Raw genomic sequence first — 17415 nt, forward strand, 5'->3', positions numbered from 1 at the left:
CTTTGACCTCTATATTCAAATTTTTATGCGGATTAAGGTCCTGAGGATCGGCCAAAGATGCATTTTCCTGAAGGCTAATTTGGAATGCCTCATATAAGTGACTCTCCCTTAGTAACGGTGTGGTCATCCTCCAAACAGGAACCGAGCATCGCTTAAAACTGTACCTTATACTATGTTAGTGAATGTCAGGTAATTTGCATACGGACATACTAAAATATAAAACTTACTATTTGATACAGTAAGAACAAAATGTCGTGATTTAGGATAGCAACATAACAAGATCGTTAAACATTTATGAAACAAGTGAAAAGAATTCGTGCATCACGACTTAAGGTAATAGCCTTACCTACTTATTACAAAACATTAATTTTAAGACAAAGTTATAAAACCTCTATACAATTAGGTACTTACCTAACAAAAACTATAAGCAACGCTATCACTGTTTAATCTACGATATTTAGTGATCGTGAAGTGCAATATAATAGTACATACTAATATTCACTACTAAGATCTACCTATATTATCTATTTGTATCTATGAAGTATTTAGTAAATCTTAGGTCGAAAAGTATATTAGAATTATTTGCGAATTTTTTTTCTAATATAGTTTTTGTTGCATATCAAAACAAGGATTGACACATGTGACGATTTTACTGTCGCGCGTCATTAGAATGTGTTAAATTAGTCGCGCGATTGCCGTGTTGCGATCTTGCTTCTGCTGCGCTGCAACCGCGTCAATATAGCCTACACGCGCGTCCGCTCATATCCGTTCAAACAAACAAGTAGGTACCTATGTATAGGACACGTGAAGAGTCGGCAGCGATTTGATTCATGTGTGCTTGTGGGACATTCGTGACAGGAAAAGCGCTCTTATATTTAACTCTTGAAACTCTGTATTCATGTGCGACAACAATATTTAATACATTGGCGTTGTACGTCTTACGGACCTAAAGGACAGTCTGGCTAATAACTAAGTACACGGAAGCCAAATTATAAATTCGTTTATTTATGAAAACGTTGGCAATTAGTAACTAAATTATAATAAAATACTGCCAGTTATGTAAACTGATAATGTATTACTTTATACCACGAAAGTTGTGATACGTAACACAAAAGACGGAGCAGCAAAATGTATTAAGTAATATAATTGATAAATTTAGGTTTGTACAAGAACTATAAAACGGTATTACGTGTCTGCTAATTGACATTATCAGTTAAAGATACAGACCATGTCGAATAATCTTGACATAAAGTCAAAAGTGCATTAGAACCAGCAATTATTTATATAAATGACATTATAACTTACTCACAGTATACAATTACGTGCGTTGTTAGTAATCAATCCAATGCTAAATTAGTAATCAAATATTATAGCTGCAGTGGCCTACATTTGGGATCGAAAGATCAAATAATTTTAATTGTTGGACAAACATCCAATGACGAATAATTTAAGAAAGGAATGAAGCGAAATTTGAACCCTTCAAAGATATTATGGCCTTATTTGAACTAATTAGTAATATTAAATTGGGATATTATTAAGAAACATTAATCATAAATATTGAAATCTGTGATTTTGACAGGAATACCTAACTACAGAATGTAAGTATTGATTCTATTACTGTGCGGTAACTTTCTGCTTACCGAATTTCATATATTTACACAAATACAACGTAAATGTTTCATAATTTATCATTAACAACCCATTGCTGTCCCACTGGGCACGGGTCTCCTCTCAGAATGAGAAGAATGATTAGGCCATGGTACATGTATACAGATACTTGTGTCGTGATTAAGCCATAATCAACCGCGCTGGCCAAGTGCGAATTGGTAGACTTCACATACCTTTGAAATCTTTTTTTTGTAAGATTTCTCGGGTATGCTGGTTTCTTGCAAGCAAGTGATAATTAATATCTAATTTTTGGAAAAACAGAGGTAGCTGGGGTTTGAACCGGACCCGGACCGAACAGATTCATAATTATAAAACACAGAATAATTTTATTACGAACTACTTAATGCATTAATATAACTTACGTTTTTCTTAATAATCATTGTGACAGATTGGCGTTAATAACAATCAATTAGAGCTGCACGTCGTTATATCTACCTGATACCTTTTTATACACATTTCCTGTCATAGAATTATTGCACACTAAACAAGACGCACGACGAATTGAAAGTAGTTACCACGCATTTTGGAATGGAGAATTAAAACCAACCATATACATCATAGGTCCGTGTAATAAGGTTAAGGACCTCAGCTGAAACTGTAACTATGCTTTTACTATATTTTCATTTTTATAAAAACAACCTCAATGTTTAAAAAAATAAATATTTTTTTATCATACGAACTATGGGCTCGTACACAAAACTGCGATGCGAGGTCGCATCGTAAAAATCGCCGAGATCCCTCGACGCATCGCAAGAACTTGGGAATTAATTCGCATCGCGCATAAAATAAATGATATATGATAAATGGATGAACTCAAAATCTTATTTGTTATTCTTTCCTGTATCTCCTAAGCAAAAACAAAAGTGCACACTTCTTTTTACGATTCATGTCACGACCTAGTTTTCAAAATACATAAGTTCAGTACGGTCGAAGGAATGGTCACCCTGGAAGACACTTTGTCGCACGAAATCGCATCGCAGCAAATTCGTGTCGCGTTGCGAATTCGCATCGCGTCGCATCGCAGTTTTGTGTACGAGCCCTTATAATGTTCGAAACGGATGAACTGAATTTGACGAACTCTTTACACAAGTCACGAGGATTTATTTACACAGAGTTATTGAAGGAGAAATTTCCAATGTAAAGATTATGCGTAATAGATAGAGGTAGAGTCATGTGTGAATGCTCGTAAGTACTATAATTACGGCAATGCGTTTGCGATTTATTAATCCCATGTGAATGGCTTATTTTGACTGACCTGTTCTACGTATGGCAACTCGAAAATATAATAATACCAACATATAATATATAACTCAAAAACCAATCCAATATAATATATAACTCCAAAATATATAATATACGGCAAATCCAAAATATAAGCTTTTGACCCGATTTCTTTTACCTCTAATATAAATTACCAATAGGCAAATTGCTTTATTTTAACTCGAGGAGTTTACTGGACTTCTAAAATTTTGTAGAGAATTATAAAGAAGCGTCTTGATTTCGTCGTAACATTTGGAATAATTATATTTCAACATTCGTTTAGAATCTAGAACGGAAGTAGTATTGTTTAATGTGTGTTTATTGATACATATATATTACAAAGTAAATTATTGAAGTTGGTTCCAGTCCAAGCTAATTATATTTACGGTCGGTGCTCTTTGCTTGCGATCAGTTTATTATAGTGTGCGCTCTCAAAAACATTTTAGAGTACAAACAACTGTAAATCATTGCTCTGCAAATGCACTGTTAATTACTAAATGTATGTAGATCTGGGATGACTTTTTTACACGACTTTCCATATAAAATAATTATTTTTGAGATTGAAGTTATTCACTGAAGAGAAGCAAACGAGTTTATAATTATTATTGACCTAATGGTAACTTGTTACTGCCGCCCTTGGACATTTGTAACCAATTCCATATAGAATATAGATTCTACCTGAAGCCAACCTTCAGATTGGTACGTTGTCACTCCTGAGGTTCTGCGGACTAAGTTCGTCGTCATAAACTCGTAATCGCGCTTTTCACATATTCTTTCAATTTAGTGCAAGAACTTCTTCACGCTAGTAGGTAGATACTTAATAGATGTCTCGGTGAACCTCCCCGGCGAAATGATATTTTACCTACCACATGACATTAGTTTAGTCATTAAGTTATTCTTCTTCGCATTTTTTGTATATATTTTATTATTGCTGTTGTTGGCGACTCTTTTCGAATCGATTTTTACTCAGTAGGTAGGTACTTTTATTTTAGGTACCAATAAAATAAATATAAGTGTTTTCCAAAACTTATATAAAAATATATCAAAAGTGAATCGCTTTAATACATATCACAAAGTGAAATCACTATTTCGCTAATGCGGTATATAGGTACGTAACTGCAGGTAAGTAGTGTGAGAATGTGTTTAAATTATGAGAATATGACGCATCAGATATCATACGTTTAGCGTGAATACTAGAAACAGTTGTGGGAAATGAACAAGTGTTACTTGAATGCGTAAGTAAGAATTTCTATTTATACATTAATGGTAAGGTTATGGGGTAACTATTAAAATAATTTAGAGTTTTGTTTAATGAAAATTTCGAGAAAATGGTGCAACGATAGAGACTGGATAGAAAGATATGTAGGTAATGGTTTACCATCGACTTTTTAAGGCATAAAGTGTTTAATTCCTCACATTAAAATTTGTAATTTCCCAACACATAAAATACGCACAGTTCATACAACTTTATTTGTATAAATTTATTTGTATTACATAAAATTTTACTTGTATCTCGCAAGGAGTGGAACCCGGAACCTTTAGCAAACGCTGTCAGTGCCTGTCGTTCGGTCACTCGTCAGCTGTCGTCAGTTTTCCAATTACTGATAAATAAATCGAGTAAAGTCGTTAATTGACACAAAATAGGTCCAAAGATTTAAAAAAATGTAGTATTCTTGCCAATTTGTTTCATATTTACACATTTTAATACAAAACGGACAGGGCACGCGCCATTTCTTCCTTTATCCTTGCGATAAATTGATTGCAACCGTTTACTTTAGTCAGTTAATCTTAGTTGCTATTTGATAAAAGTACTTAAAAGACCCATAGTAGAACAACATGCTATAATATGAATCAACTGTCCTACTTAGGACTGGCACGTAGGTAAATTACCTTAGGTTTCTCAGAAAAGGTTGCTTAAGGTTATATAATAATTCACATGCTTCTGGATTTGGATTTTTTGCCCTAGGTGTAGATATGTTTAGTTTACTTAAAGCCCTTTAGGTAATAAAATTTTATCTGTCATTTTCATGATAACAACCAAAAGATACTTCTATGTGTAATCGTCAAAATGAGCCACGAACCATTAGTCATTTCAACAAGTAATTAATTTAAAAAATCAAAAACCCGACTGCACCAAAAAGGCTGAAGTAGAATTTCCAAAAGCAGTGAAATAGGCATTTCATTATTTTTATCCAGAAAGCCAAATACAAAGTTTCATAGTAGGTGTCTGCTTCAAAAACAAAAGATGTTCAAACAATATTATCCTATTTTATCCTCGTAGTGTTCATTTACGCTATATAATGAACCTATCTGTAATATTCCAGCACGCTTAAGTTCAGCGGTTTCCCTTTGCGTTGATCTCTGGCACAGCAACTCACTCATTTAGTCGTACAGTCATCTCGATGTGTATATACGAGTATATATGTACTAGCTGACCCAGCAAACGTTGTGTTGCCATATAAATAAAAAAATGTTAAGGATGAACAACCCTTATCACTTAGGTGTAAAAAACAAAAAAAGATAGTGGCCGATTCTTAGACCTACTGAATATGTATATAAAATTTGGTGAAAATCGGTGAAGCCGTTTCGGAGGAGTACGGTAACTAACACGAGAATTTTTTATATATAAGATATATTATATAATGTATGTGTAATCTCCTCTTAATTTCCTTTATTTTGACACCCTACTCGATAAATTTGGTTAACTTTTTTAAAACGTGTTATTATTTCGCGAAAAAATTCACCATTTACGGTCTATAAAATATATAACTTCGGTAAATCAAAGTTTCGGTCATTATTTTACCTCGTTAGAGGTAGCATTTCATTATTTCAAGCATTTCATTGTTTGCTTCAAAATTGACGATTGTTCAAATGAACTTTTAACCCTTATTTTACCTTCTACGGGGTTGATTTTTCGGAGGGGGATAAATAAGTGCGTCCTTGTTCCTATCCAGAAAGCCTAATACAAAATTTTATAGTAGTTGCTTCAAAATTAAAGGATTTCAAAAAAACTGTTTTCCCCTATTTTACCCTCTTAAGGGTAGAATTTCCAAAAGGCTTTTCTTAGTACTTATTCAAGCTATATAGAGAACCTGTGTGCAAAATTTCAGAACTGTAAGGTCCTTGGTTTAGGCTGTACGTTGATTTCTGAAAAATGAAAAAGTCATTTAGTTAGTCAGTCAGTCAGTCACCTTACTGTTTTATATATATACAAATATGTTTTTATAATCTCCGTTTAATTTCCTTCCATTTGATACCCTACTCGATAGGTTCGCTTAACTTTTTTTTTTAAATGTGTTACTATTTCGCGCCAAAAATCCGCCATTTTGATTTTTTTTTACTAACACCTATCTAAGGACACTCGGGTCATTGAGACAAATATAATGACATTTTAACTGTTGAAATTCATCCAGCCGTTTGTTAGATCGGATCAAATAAAGAAAGACAAACATACAAGATACGCGCGAAAAACATAACCCTTCCTTGGCAGTCGGGTAAAAAGATTTATCCTAAATCATAGTTTTTTTTAAATACGGATGAATACAAATTACAAATACAGGATTAATGAGTCTCCAAGTAATTGAAAAATTTATAATTTTCCTGCCTTTCAGTATTACCCTTCCCTTGAAGTGTCGGCCTATAGTTAAGTAAGTACTTCTTCTAAATAAATCGATTATCAAACTAAGGATATCACTGCTACAAATACATTTCCAGAATACTTCAGACTGAGACAAGTACAATTAACATTTATTGGTAACTAATCTTATCCTTAACTGCATGAATAATATTTATCTAGTACTCGTATCTACCTAGATCCTAGACAGACGAGTGAAAGTAGAGTGGATATTTCCTGTTTCTGATAAGGAGTTTTATTGTTACGATGCCTTTCTCGTCTAAGCCTATTTTAATCTATACCGACGACCCGCGTGGCGGAGCAGTCACCATACCGGTCTGACGTGCAAGGGACCCCTTTCGGGTTCGATCCTCGGCCAGACGGATATCTAAATGATGAATTTAGATTTCTGTTTCTGGGTCTGGGTGTTTGTGTATTTGTCTATGTGTGTGTCCATGGCACCCACGACACAGGGAATCCTAGTGTGGGGCTGTGAGTGTAGAAAGCGTTTAAGCGTTTACCTTAGTATGTAAATTAAAACTGTATGTACTTTAAAGGAGATTCGTTGTAACGTGTGTGTGATTAACATTCGATAAGACAAGATCCCTAAGGGTGATGGGGTTTATGTGTGTAGAGCGGCGTTAAAGTATTGTACCTATGTCTACATAATACTTGCTTAATTACTAGCATAATACCTATCTACCACACCAGTTAATGAATTTATACGACGTGGAAACACTGCATTCCTTGATAGAGATAATTATTATAGTTCAAGCTTAGAAATGTGCCTACCCCCTCTACCAAATATAGTATCTTTATTTTATTGTTTAATTGCATACCTACTAGTTGAACGTCTACGTCTTACATCCTTTGTAAATAGATTTTTTTTTTTGCATTTTTATTGCCAACGGGCTGCGCCCCGCGGTTTCTACAGATTTAATGAGATTAAAGATTTCGCGCATTTGAGTAATTTCTTATATATAAAATTCTCTTGTCACAGTTTTCGTTGCCATACTCCTCCGAAACGGCTTGACCGATTTTGATGAAATTTTTTGTACTTATCCGGTATCTATGAGAATCGACCAACATCTATTTTTCATCCCCCTAAGTGATAAGGGTTGTTCACCCTTAACATTTTTTTATTTATATGGCAACACAACGTTTTCCGGGTCAGCTAGTTCTTTTTCTAAAATAAAAGTACCTACCCAAAAGTACTCCAGCTATAAGTCTCTTTAAATTGGTCCAGCCGTTTCGAAGAATAGCCGGAATACACAGACACATATTTTTTATGTTATAAGTAGGGGCCGTATGTACTTGAAATTAGTAAAAGCTGTTATTTTGACATTACAAAATTGATCATGTAAATATCATACGATTATGTAAAGAAGAATATGGGCGTTAATCACATAAAAATTATAAGTACTAAAAATACTGATTTCCCCGCAACTCTATTTTGCAATGTCGCAATGTTGTGTAGCAACTTTGTTTCTTTTCTGTTTAGTTCTTTCCTAGTATTGTTCCTGACTAATTATAAATTTATATTAGTCGCCAATACACGGATTTGTGTGATGTAAAATGGTAATTAACCATTGTTTCGATTCATGTTCATTACTATTAAGTTCTAAGTCGTCATCTAATATAGATCAAATTTCATTTTTTAAGACAAATCCCAAGATTTATTAACCTACTCTTTACCATAGCAGTGACAAACAGTCATAAGTTTCCATGGAATTAGTTGCTGTTGTCTTTTAATTTCATTGTCCTTATTTATTCCTGTAAATTATAAATATTGTCATTATAACCCATGAACTATATGCGTGCAAGTCACCGTTTTATAAGAATATATTTACTTTCCTACTATTGTGCCATTTATATTTTAAACACAAATTTATATTTTACATATTATTATGAATTATATTAATTTCCATTTAAATCTCTAAAAATCTTTTTAATACGCTTTTTTTGTATTAGTAAGAATCTAATTAAGTAAACAGTTACATCTATAGGTAAAATCGAAAATTTTCTCGGCCATGAACTTTACTCGTCGTATTGTCCCAATGCTTCCGTATTTTTTTCTCAATATATAAATAAGCCTAAAGATTCTATTTCTAGCTTGTAAATATACCTCGTAAATAAATGTATTGACTCACAAAGAAATATATAAAAAACATTTTATTGGCACATTTTTTGCGACATCGATTTTAAATAGTCCCATAGTAGTAAAAGATTGCTGTGTAAAAACAAAAAAATAATTATAAACTCGGTGTATTTTCAGGATCTTAAAAACTATGATGTAAATTGATTTATTACTTACTTAGTTACTTGGCTATTCTGTTGCCGATGCTCAGTAAAATTAAATAAAAAGATCGTCTATTCGACCATGGTTAATGCAAAAACTATCGAACTAATTTTTGTCAGTGCCGGTTGTTTAAGCCGATTTATTCAAGAGATTAATTCGTCTTCATGATGCTAACTAACAGCTCGTAAAGTTGGAACCTAATTGTCTATTCTTCCTGCGTCACAATGTTTTGAATATTAGGTAATAGTTCACAGTTCATAATAACAAGAAAAAAGGAGCGAGGACAATAATTTCATATTTTATAGAAATCTAGTAGAACTCTTCATGCTCCACTAAAGACACCTCATGTCATATCCGCCATGTGTTCTGCTTTGCGAAGACACTAACCCACATGAGACATACCTACTAATTTAGTCCTGAGTGTTAGCAAAGTGAAACTGGCTTCAAGTAGAACTCCAAACTTGTTTGGAGTTGATTGTATAACTTAAGGACGTAATATTTTCTCTGATTTATGTTAAACATAACTAAGGAGAAATAGCTTAAGATCAATATAAAACGCTTTACACCTCAGCAAGCATTTGTTACTGTTATAAAATATAAATCTTATTTGAAAAAGCGTAGTAAAAACTAAAAATATACACATAATAATGAGAATATTATTCACACATAATTACAATACCTAATAGGTAGGTGCCTGTATAAATAATAACTGATCGATGGTTATCTGTTGCACTTGTAATTTATTATTAACATTGTGTCCGTTTGTGCCCAGGTTATATAAGTAATATCATTATTATACATGAAACCCTTGATAAAAAAGGTAACTTCACAAAATATTTTACAATTATTCAAATTTCTGCAGGTAAAATATTCAAATTGTAATTTATCAAAATATAGAGCTCAATAAGACCTTTTAAATTGAAATATACTTGGACCTTTTTAGCAGTTAATATGTATGTCATATATTTTTTGATTTACTAACCGGATTCGTTATCTTTATTAATTTAAGGATTTGATTAGTCTTAAGAAGTATACGTACTAAAGTTTACCTACCCAGTTTACAACAAATTTATGGGTACATATTAATGACAACGACCAATCATGGAAACGTAATAAAGATTTTTTAATATTACTGTAATTTCAATTTATGATATAATAAAAATATTAGTGTAAATATGAGATACCGCAAACAAGTCGAACTGTTGAGGTAAATAAACCTTTTTGTTCTTGTGCTACTAATAACCGGTACTAATTGAAGAAAGTATTTGACCAATTACAGCATATATTCTTCGAGAATCGTACCAAGAAATAAATATTAAAGTACGTACATTAACACGATAGTGATAAAAAGTCTATACCTTGCTATAATATTTTCAACGTTGCAGTTAAATCAATAATGTTATTCTGAATTATGTTCTTACGTGAATACGTAAATCGTATTAGTAATTATAATTTCATATGATATACGTTGATAAATGTGATGTTGTTGGATGTCGTTATAGGGACCTACTGATTCCTAATAATCAACACAAAAACTTTTAAAACTCCCGAACGAAAAATTAAAATTACGATCAATTAGGCTTACTTACATAAACTTACATGCCACTTACATACACTTACAAGAGTCATTTACTTAGATACCGAAAGTTAATAAAAATCTTTAGGAGGTGGCTTTATTGAAGAAGAAATAAACAGCTTCCATTTTTCGGTTGTCTCATAAACCATGGGTTTACAATTATGCAAAATAACAATTAGGTAAATAGCTATATAGTACATACAATTATATATCTAATAGTAAATTTAAGAACATTAAAAAGCTTCATAATTCTTGAATTAAAAAAAAATAATAATACCATTAAGAGACAATATCTCAAATAAATGTTAAAAATAATTCACTTCATATATTAAAAAAAAAACAAACATACCTTGCAAAAGCGCGTAAACGATTAAACTTGATATTATACACCTCATATCTGTTGCACTTTCACTGCAAGAGTAATAAGTCCGAACTCGATAAAATATTATAGACAACGTAGTCAGTATACGGCTAAAAAATCTTTAGAGATTTATCCCTCTATTTATTTCGCGGTCATAACATTGCGATCATATTGCCAACAAGCAAAGCGACCGCACCGTCATTGCTGGGAGACAACACAATTGTGCACCACGAACGATTTCCCTCACTTATAACTGTAACTCCCCTGCCGTCGAAAGCACGACAGCTGCTTTTCGTGCTAAGTTTTCCGGACTGACTGACAATACCTCCCATACGCTACACGACCTGTATTATTAATTAGGCTGCCTTGTCTTGTATTAAGTATAAGTATTAATAATTTATTAAGGTAGAATTATGGTAGTACAATTCTACAATGGTCAGATCTATCTAGTTAGTGTATGAAATAATATTTTTTTGTTTTTACCTTATTCAAATACTTTTTTGGTAATTTTTCCTATATGAAAACCCTTACGTAGGTTTATCAAGGTTGTTTACATGAATAAAGTATCACGTTTTATATTTCTGGCCTTATTATAAGTGTAGGCCATACTCATAATGTGCTCTATATTTAGAGAAAATTTTGAGGCTTACAGGAAACATCGTTTATCAAGATTATAACTTCATGGTTTCAGAGTTGCACATATTTTAATACTATATTAATTGAACTGAAGTACAACATAATATATAGTAATACATAAAAATAGTACTTATATAGATAAATAAATATAAATTGCTAAGTTAACAAAACACGGAAGTACCTACGTTATTAAAATAAAATTAATTTAAAAAGAATGATTTGTAGAGTTGTCCCTTTGGCGTCTTAAATATCAATGAATATTTACGTATTGTAATGGAGCCAATTGGCAACCTCATTATGATGTCTCTAATTAGATTTTTCAGTGAAACTAAAGTACTTAAAAGTAAATCACATATACCATATAACGTGTGGAATTATAAACCTGGAATCTTATTTAAAGATCTACTTAGATAATAAAGGAAAGGTACCAAACTCTACATTGTACTCTAATTGTTAAGTAGGCTAATAAAACAAGTCATTATAGTGTATCATCGATTGAGATGTATGTATATCATGTGTCAGGTGTAGGATGTATTGTACTTTTTGCTATATGTACCTACCAAATAAACTGGTAACTAACTCACATACACACAAACACGCGAGCTTGTGATGTACCTTTGATGTGTTTTGTAGTAATTTATAGAGAAAGGTAGCAACAGTAGTAGGATATTGATATTGCAGTAATTAGCTTCGTAGTTGCGATCATGAGCGCAAAAGTTTATTTTTCTTATGTGGTAAACAAAATACGCTCCCCTCAACGTTGTGTCCTTTTTTTTCGTGGGGAAACCCTTCATGGGTTCCTCTCAGCTGCGGGGGTAGCGGAGAGGATATGCCGGAAAACCCCATGGTGTTCCTCTGGACGCCTTTTGTCGGGACCACGGGTACGCTGGCACTTGTCCGCGATCCCGACGGCAACGTTATGCCCCTGACCTTCCCTTGGTCCCCATTTAAGCCTCTTTTTATGGTGCTGATAGTAATAGCTGAATCCCAACTCCAGAATACTACTCGTATTCTTAGCCTACACACTATTAACCACAATTATGTGTGAACATAAGTCACACGATATCTACACAAATCCTTGCTAAGTGAAAAAAAAAGAAAGAGATTAAAGTAAACGAATAAATCTTTCTTGAAGAAGAACAACATTAATTTCGTTATTTTGTACGTTATGTACACAAATATTAAAGAAATGTGAAGGAAGTAACTGGAAAAGTATAAGATTTATAGTATAAAGATATTATATTATTATAAAGAAGGAAATGAAATAATGAAGTGTAGGCATCGCTACGCACGTGCACACCTTATGCTTATACTCAGGATATGTAAACAATAGTGCACCTTCATTGAATGTCATACAGGTATTGAGTCAATATCGACACAATAACAATGTCGATAGCCTAATAATATAGGTATGGTATGGTTTGGAGAAATCAAATAGTAATATATGTGGGCGCGCCGGTAGGTAGATCTACAATGGTATTTCGATTCAACTAATTTAACCAATATTTATAAAAATATAGTTAAAATAATTAAATGAATAAGCGTTAATGCCACCATAGTAACAATAACACCCAAGCAAAACACCGAACAGTTCAGAGCACCACCGTGCCGTGCCCACTATTGGACAACTTCTGATCTGTTGACAGTTGCGCGCCCCTTTCTTATACCATGATACAGGTAGCCAATTGTAATAATACGGAGCGGTAGTTCGAAATTAATATCATGTGATTTTAAAAACGGAATATTTATATATGAAATGAAGCATTCTCCCACATATAATATAGACTTAAATTAGTCCTGAAAGACGAGAGACTGTCACACACTTAAAATTGAACTTAAACTTGTATTACACACTTAAAATTATATTACTTCTACGCAGGAAAAGTGGAGTAAGGAATAGGAAATAACATTTTATCGGTTTGAACACCAGTGGTAAGCACTTCAGAGTTGCAACACAAAAGATAATAATAAAAGGTGAAATAACTTTTATTGATTCGAGTCCAGAGCTATGTAGCCTGTGTCATACGCTCACCTTTTCTGTCCGTTAACAATGTTGTGCTGTTTCATTCTCATTTGAAGGACGGTAAATAACATAAGAAGTAAGCCATGCATATATCGCCAACGTCGGATAAGCCTTCAATTCTGTTTCAGGTATCCCTAACCGACAGTGACCACTTAGTATGAATTGTACTTGGTTATTAAAAATCGAAATAATGAAATCTAACTTAAGATTAATTTTACTCAGATGAGTCGTCAGAAAATTCGTTGTTTTTTAAAGTATTCAAGTGACGTGTATCTCGGTGCAAGTGCAGTCCCGTGCCAGCACCCATGGGTAGAACAACTCTTCTATATGGATTTAGTACATAAGTCCATGGGCGGACAAATACAAGCTTACTAAAAAAAAACATTTAGCTAAACAGTTACCACCTTCTTCAAACTTTTTGGCACTAAGAGATGAGTGTGCTCTCGTTAGCCTCCTAGTGGCCTGAAATGTCATATGGCCATCTCTGGGACATAAAGAAGGGTTGCAACCAGCCACTTGATTTTGATAGTATGATTCACACTGGCTTTTCAGTTCCGAAAATCAACTAGCAAGGGGAGCATTATCAATATTCATATATAGATTTTAGTTATGCTTTAGTAAAGAGATTTACTTTAATTAAGAGGATGATCTCTATGCAAGGAGGTGTTGATGTAATAAAAACTTATTTGGACTTCACACATTTATTGTATTTTTGTCTAATAAAAATACTATATCATATAACTATCATAAAAGGATATCTACAGCAATTGACAGTCTTGCTGGTTGTACACACCCAGAGCAAATTTTCCCATTATGCTTTTAGTGCCCATTTATGGATCTGAATAAAGTGCTGTTTACATTATGCAATATGCCGTTCATTGCATGTAAACAAGATAGTAGCTAGCGCACATACATGTGCAACAAATGTAAACTGTCTACATAATACGAAATTCACATATTTTCTCATTGTAAACGACATATTGCATAATGTAAAGTGCTCAACTCAATTATTTAACCTTAATTTACAGCCCTATTTCTTGCAATAAAATAAAAAAGAAACACAAGAGGTTTTGCCAAAATAAACACCATTCAATGGATATAATTCACATATTGCACAATTGAGAAATCTTTTACATTGTTTATATGCATTTAAGTTCAATAGAATTTACGGTGCAGCGGTAATTAAGTACTAAATTGATTTAGGCACAACATTTTTTTTTAAACAATGATAGTTCCCTAATATTAAATATAATTAACATCAAAGTTATTAGACTCTACAATGCATTGTTTTATATACCTATATAAATTATACATATACAAATCTTCCAAACATATAATGAATGATGGTATTTTACATTACAATTACTAAAACATAGTGGAACATAAAATCCGAAATATAGAGTCCTATTCGGACCAACAGCGACGCAACGGGCGTTAGCTAATACGCAACTCTTAAAATATTATAAAGAAGATGTGCTCAATGTGCCGTAAAAAATGAGCGATCTTATGTGATAAATTGTCCATATACAGAAGATTAGCGCAGTTTTACGCGGACTATACCAGTTAAATCATTTCTATGTAAAGCGTCATTTATTTTAGTTCCGTTCTGATTCACATTCTGTGACCCGTGAACATCTTAGTTTGCCTACTGTAAAAAAAAGAAAACCTGTTTTAATCGCCTTACTTAGCACGATAACAGTGATAGATATCTATAAAACCTTTCACTATAAAACAATATTTCCTTTTTTATGATTCTGTGACAAAAAACGTAACTACAATAATTTCGTCCTGCAACCAGCGCATATAAACGTATGAGCGTTTTTTACGGACGTAAGCCAATACAACCAGTAGGACATACAAAAGACTGCAGTCACATCTGTTAGTCTACCAATTTATACGTTCACCAATATATTTATTTTATTACTTGGTTGCTGCCCTCTGCCCTCACGTTTATCGGTGAGTTAACAAGATTTATGGACAAGAAAAGTGGCAAAAGAGCATAAACAATGGTTACTGTATTTTTATGTATGTAATCAAGTAAGGCTTGTCGCTATTGTCACACGAGTGTCAATATCAAAATATCATCTAAATCGCCAAGCAAAAATTCACAAGCAAAATTACTGTCGAATAACAGAAGTAAACTACAAGGTCCAGATTAATCTGAATAAGCCTAATCAATTGCAATGTTATCATAGTGCCACATGCACCATACTAATGTTGCGTTTGCATAAACGTTTGAAATACACGATTTAAACAATTCAATTTAAGTGGCAATGTAGATGGGGACTAAGCGACTTTTCTTGCTCTCTGTTCAGACAGGTATCTGTCATACATTGTAATGTTTTCTGCATGAATTTGTTTCCCTGCGTGGAGAACGCGAGCAATTCTAAATAGCCCTCCATATTGAGTTAAACCTATTTTTGGACAATTGTCATGTCAACGATCTTAATAAAACCCATAAATTGTGTTACTGTGGATCCGAATTAAACCTGAGACAACAAGAAAATACTTTTTGTACACATTAAATAAAAAGAATTATCTAATCAACCCCTTGTAGCGTACACATTAAAAAATGAAATCCAGGGCACTACTTATTCTATTATTTTATATGTACATAACACAACTAAATTAATTGGCTAAAAATGTTGAACTCATTTGTAAGATTCACCTTTAATAAGAAATTAAACAAAATCTTGTTATCCTTAATGTAAAATCCATTATGTAATTATGGGGTCTTACAATTTTTAAAATAGCAAAAATAAATCAATGCGGTCTCGTTTCTTTAATCATAAATGTCACATAAGAGGCCAGCTTAATAAGGTTAAACCACATTTCTTAAGCAAAGAACAATACAAAGTGTTGGAATAATTAGTCTGTAGTTTTCATGAAATAAATAAAGCCTGATCATTCCAAACTTTTGAAGCTAGAGACCAGATACAAAGATCTTAAAGTTAAGTTGACTTAATCACTTTCGTTTATAAAAACAGGATTAAACAATTTAGAGTGTTTATAAGAACACATTGAGCCACCAATATAGAAGAAAACGCTATAAAGATAATAATGCACATCAAGTATCTTGTAGACACTACCATGCTACAATCTAAAAAAGGAATTCTGCACTTTTTCAATACTAGACAAGTCATCATTTATATAACAATGTGAAGACATCGACAGCGATAAGCTAATATTTATTCAATTTACATTCATATATTACACAATTGCACCAACAAGCAAATAGGTATAGCGAATACCTTATTTGAAAAATGTTTATTAAATTATTCATATCAATCGTTACAATACACTTATTTCAACGCAAATTTTATTGACTCATGTCTACACTCGTAATACATATTTAATAAATCTGTGTGCTTTATTTCATAATGATATCTCACCTTAGGATTCTATTTATGTGAAACAATCTACAGTTCTACACAGCATACACAGTATGTACAACAACTATATACAACAATATAACACGGCAAAGTTATCGAGCGAACTTTTCACTTTAACCACACAGTAAACATGCATACGTATTTCTCACAAGTATTTTTTACTCACGAAAATATTTCACCATATTAGGCATTAGTTATATTTCATTCTTAGTCACATAAAATATAAATACATGCTTACTGTTGCAGTTAACGGGCCTGGCAGACAAATGGTAACTAATAATTCTTATTGTCCAAGTACATAGGGAAGTATTAACCACATTGCACTTCACAAAATATCTACGTCCACGGAAATCTAAGACAATACAATTTTCCTGTCAAAAATCCGATGAGTATTCTCATACAATAGATTTCAATTACGTTTAGAGCACAACATTCATCATAGTAATTATTTACATTGAGCGTGATGGCGAATAATACGGGAAAATACGATACATACATGCTGAATCAAAACAATCGCTACAAGCTAGTCATATTGAATATGTCCTCCAAGACCTATGGATTTGGAGATAGATCATGTAAATTATATT

This window comes from Epargyreus clarus, unplaced genomic scaffold, assembly GCF_041222505.1.
Source record: "Epargyreus clarus isolate Ecla_fem2 unplaced genomic scaffold, WU_Ecla_fem_2.2 ptg000019l, whole genome shotgun sequence".
Taxonomy (NCBI): Eukaryota; Metazoa; Arthropoda; class Insecta; order Lepidoptera; family Hesperiidae; genus Epargyreus; species Epargyreus clarus.